Genomic DNA, 5,682 nt, shown 5'->3' with positions numbered 1-5,682 from the left:
GGGGGGGGGGGGGAGGGTGAATAGACTTTTCTAACAATTAAAAACTTTATAACACTTCAACAAAAGTAATTTCAAGTGAATAAATTCAACTTGAAATGCACAGCGGAATATCGTACGGTAAAGTGGTATAAATAAAAGTTACGTAAAACTGAAGAGATATATTGCATGCAACACGTTGGAATGCCTTGAAATAGCTCAAAGAAGATGTATGCAAAGTTTGAAGCACATGTGAACGTGGGAACACACAAACCCAGATGGATAAATTAACACAGTATAAAATGGGTTAGTGAGTTAAATATGCAAAGTATGAAAGTGATGTAAAGTAAAGAGAGGCAAAGATTTATAGTGGTTCAAAGGTGGTGTAATCCTCCTAGTCCACTCTTCTCCTTTCATTCCAAAGAGGGAATTCCACTATCTCGTTCACCTAGATACAAATAGTGAAACACCAGCGCTAAACAAGCACTTCCCGAGTGTCTTGCACAAAGCTACACTCAACAACGAGCTCCTCGCCCAAAGCTAAGCTCCCGAGCGCCTCACACAAAGTTACGCTCCAACCAAGTGTCTCGTACAAAGCTACACTTAGTTCCCCCGAGTGTCTTGCACACAGCTACACTCCTTTCTACACTCAGTAGAGATGTTATTGTAAGAAATAAAGATTTCTTTTCTAAGATTTGAATCTCTCGTGTATAGCTCAATATCTCAGCACTTTGTATTTTGATCGTATTCACGGCTCAGTTTTACCACTTGTAGTTTATCACTGTTTCGTTCTCTAAGATCTCGTCCTTATCTTCATGTCTTCTTGGGCTTTTTATAATTCAAAGAATTATTTGCCCGTTGTGAATATTCAAATTTTGAACGTTCACTTGATCTGATTGGTCATGCCAATTTGATCTGATGGCCATACCTCTTCATTTAATGACAATACCGTTGATCTGATAACTTTGCCAATTTGATCTGATAAGATCTCCAATTTTATCTGATAAGATCTCCAATTTGATCTGCAATAATTGAAAAATTACATCTGCAAATTGCTCACAAAGTCTTCTAATTCGACTTGATTGATCCTTGAAACTTGTAGCCTCCAATTTTTTACTTTGTTGCCTTCTCAGCTTGATATTATGGACTTTGTATCCTTCAGAGCTTGATATTTTTGACTTTGTTACATTCTTGATTTGATCTTGGCGAGGTGATCTTTCAAAATATTTTCCGGGTGATTCTTGCTTGAGTATAAACAATGATCTTCAGAAAATCACCATCTTCAGATTTATCTGGTTCATGACTTCACGTATTGGACCTTGTAATTCTTGAAAACTGGCTAAGTATAAGTTCCACTCAATGTTGCTCCATAACATGCTCTAAAAAGCCTTTCACGCGTGTATAGATGATGTATGGTTCACGCGCTCAAAGTCTAGCCAAAGTACCTCCCAAAGTTGCTCCTTTGACTTAACTTCCTTCATAACTAGCTCCCTTGACTTATTGACTTGCTCTTCAAAAATTTCAGCCGTGTCAACTAGCTCCCAAGCTTGGTCTAAAAAGACTAAAATTTTGCTAATGGGATCCAAACGCGGGACCTAAGTAATATTGACCAAAAACTTGACTTCCTCCAAGGAGTTTGGTCGTGGCAAACTAGCTCCACTCTTTGTCTTAAAGAGCCAAAATATTCTCCATGGGATTTGAACTTGTGCCTTCTAGCATAGATAGTCAAGGTCTTATCCATTGGTACACATATACTCATGTGTACAGTGGAAGCAAATGATTTACAAGTCTCATGACATAATGGACTCTATAACACAATAATTCGAACCAATCTAATGTCATGAACTTGACTTCCAGATCAACTCATTACACTCTAAAAATAAAATAGGGGATTTCTAAAATTACAATTTGGCTCATCAAAACTATTAGGGAAAAGTGTCAAATTGGCCCCCTAAGTCAAGTGGATAGTGCAATTGGGTCCCCTAAGTAAAAAAAAAAAAAAAAAAAAAAAAAGCTCCATTCAAGTCCCTTAAACCGGTAAAATTGTTCAATTAAGTCCAAATTGACTTGTTTATCAGGTCAAATTTGTGAGGTGTTGACACGTGTCATTTTATTTTATTTTTCAAAATAAATTTTTTTAAAATATTAAAAATATTAATTTTTAAATAAATAAATAATATTAATTAAAAAAAAAAAAGCCACCGTCGGACAGCCGTGGCTATCTAAAGAAGACGGCCAAGGCTGCCGTCGCCGTCGCTCCACACTAAATAAATATAAATACTTCTCCCCACGTATAGAACTCCCCCACACCCCCAAATCTGGCAATAAGAGAAGTTAGGTGTTAGGTATGGGAAGGTGAGATTTGATTTGGATTGAATTGAATTGTTGAATTCTCCCAAAGCGAAGGGCAGAGATAATGGAGTAGAAGATAAGCAATTTGCAGCAAGAAGACGAGACGAGCTTCTCCGGTGGTGGAGTTCCAGTTCAAAACCAGGTGAGGAAGATCCAGCAAGAGATGGAGAAGATCAAAAGGCCATGGCTGTTACCCTCCTTCCAGATCTAGAAGACGGTTCCTTCGTCGGCCGTGGCCGTCTTCCTTGGACAGCCATGGCCGGACAGCCACGGTTGTTCGGGAAGAAGACAGCCACCAGCTGTCCGGCGTGGACCGCCGGTGGCTTTTTTAAAAAAAATATTATTTATTTATTTATTTATTTAAAAATTAATATTTTTAATATTTCAAAAACATTTATTTTGAAAAATAAAATAAAATGACACGTGTCAACATCTCACAAATTTGACTTGATAAACAAGTTAATTTGGACATAATTGAACAATTTTACCGGTTTAAGGGACTTGAATGGACCTTTTTTTACTTAGGGGACCCAATTGCACTATCCACTTGACTTAAGGGGCCAATTTGACACTTTTTCCAAACTATTACAATTTTATTCATAACATCAACTCATAAGCAAGTCCACAACCATGAACCTGAGAATTAACCTAATCTAATACCATCACTAGGACTACTGATAAGTGCTTATTTCTCTATATTTTCCCCGCTTTCACTAAGTCATTTTGTTTATAGATCATTCCAAATTTCATGAGAATTAGTGCTTATTTGTGTTATTTTGCAAGTAGTATGAGTTGAAAAGCATTGAAGCAATTCAAGCAAAGATGATCATTTTCATGCATTTTGGTGGGCATTGGAGTCCAAATATGAAGTTATGGAGATGGATACAAAAAAAATTGTAAATTCAAATATATATACTTAATTAAAATTGCAAATTGAAATATATATACTTAATGTGGAAAAAAAAATTTAGTAATCCATAACAATTGCATATAATTATTCACATAAGAATATATAACATATGCAATCAAAACACTTTTTTTTTTTTTTTGAACAAGCAATCAAAACACTTATAGCACGTTTGGTTCACGGAATGAATTTTAAGGGAATAGAAATACTATGAACCTGAGAATTAACCTAATCTAATACCATCACTATGACTACTGATAAGTGCTTATTTCTCTATATTTTCCCCGCTTTCACTAAGTCATTTTGTTTATAGATCATTCCAAATTTCATGAGAATTAGTGCTTATTTGTGTTATTTTGCAAGTAGTATGAGTTGAAAAGCATTGAAGCAATTCAAGCAAAGATGATCATTTTCATGCATTTTGGTGGGCATTGGAGTCCAAATATGAAGTTATGGAGATGGATGCAACACTTCCAAGGAAGCCTAAGAGTGGTATTTTCAATGGTGTTGGTTATTTGGGCAAACCAAAACAAAAGAGAAGCAAAAGATCAAGGTGTTGCAATTCTCGCATTGAACGTTGACGTCTTAGTATTTTGATCATATCTCGGCCTATAAAAGTCAAAATGAAGTGATTTTTAAACCATTTGAAAGAAGACTCTAAGGGCTACAACTTTCATGAAGACATCAAAGTCTAAATCAGAAGGAAAAAGAGTCAAAATCAGCCTGCAAGCCAGATCTTCGTTGTAGGAGGATTCTCTATGCGTCGAGAATTATCCTCGACGTGTCGAGAATAGGCAGGATGCCCTCCTTTTTCGCTCCAAATTAGCTCGACGCGTCAAGCCAAGGCCTCGACGCGTCAAGGACCCCAAATCTGCAGATTTTCAGCACGCCCCTTCTCCTATTTAAGTGAGTTATCACTCATTTCTCCATGGTTCCGACCCATCTTAGAACCCTAGCTATTTTCTACTCTTTCTTTTCATATTTTAGGGTTAGACTAGACTTATATTTAGGTTATTAAACATTTTGGAAGCTTGGATTGTAGCATTTAAACTTGGGTTTCAAGGATTTCATATCCATTTTCACTAGATAAGTCTTGGGTTTCAAGGATTTCATATCCATTTTCACTAGATAAGTTCTTCTTTTCAAGGATTTCATATCCATTTTCACTAGATAAGTTCTTCTTCTCTTTATTTCATTCCTTGCAATTTACTTTCTTATTTTATTGCTTTGATATTTTATCTTGTGTTTGTTATTGGAATTCCTTGTCGATTATGAATCTTGTGATATTTTCATTATGATTATGTGTGATTAGTTCTCATTGGAGGGAGGTAGGGATGTAGGCTAGGTATTTGATAGATGCTTTTGAATTGGTTAAGGAAAGTTGAGACATGACTTTGATGTTGTTGATTGACATGATTATTTGAGTCCCGATTAGTGAGTGACAACCTAGCCTAAGTTCAAGGAGTTGATCAACCATGCTTCACCTTTGGGAAAAGGGGAGTGTGTGATGTTATGAACACCAAGTGTTTGATGAAAGGCCTCTTAGACATTCTTGAGTCATGGGAATGTCCTTGAATGTTCTAGGAGTGTGGGATGACCTTGGGAAAGGCTTCCCTATTGTTATATGGCATCTAGATGACCTTGGGAAAGGCTTCCCTATTGTTATATGGCATCTATCATCTTTTGGTCCCCAATTTGGTTTCGTTATATGGCATCTATCATCTTTTGGTCCCCAATTTGGTTTCACTATCTTGACCTACCTTTAGTTCGGTCCCCAATTTGGTTTCACTATCTTGACCTACCTTTAGTTCCTATCCCAATTTGGTTTCACTATCTTGACCTACCTTTAGTTCCTATCTACCTCACGTTTCACTATCTTGACCTACCTTTAGTTCCTATCTACCTCACATTTCTTATTATTTGTTTTCATTATAGTGTGTTGTTTGATATTGTGTTTGTATCCAAATCAACCCTTCTGTTTGGCTAGATTTCCATGAGGAACATTAGTATCTTATGCTTGGAACACTAAGGCTCTACTCCTATCGCCAATCCTTGTGAGATCCGGTGTAAGGATACCCTCTTACACATCCACTCACCCAAAAGACTACTTCATCAAATGGCACCGTTGCCGGGGATTGGTAGCGGTGTTTGAGGTTTTTGTTTTGTTCCAATCTAAGAGAATGTGTTTCTAGGAGAGCCTAGTCTTTTGTTTTCTTTTGTTATTTGTTTTTGCTTTTGTGATTGTGTTACATAACTTGGTGTATTGCTAGCCTTGCATAGCATGTATTCTCAATATCAACAGGAGGAGCAATATGGAAGCCAAGGAAGCTACATGTCTAATGGAGGATATTACAATTCTCAATCCCATGGGTGTTACGGAGACTACATGTCACGACAAGGATACTATGAAGTTCCATCCATTAATCCTTGTACAACTCAAGCCCCAC

The sequence above is a fragment of the Ipomoea triloba genome, chromosome 14, assembly GCF_003576645.1.
Source record: "Ipomoea triloba cultivar NCNSP0323 chromosome 14, ASM357664v1".
Lineage (NCBI taxonomy): Eukaryota > Viridiplantae > Streptophyta > Magnoliopsida > Solanales > Convolvulaceae > Ipomoea > Ipomoea triloba.
This window is presented reverse-complemented; position numbering follows the sequence as displayed.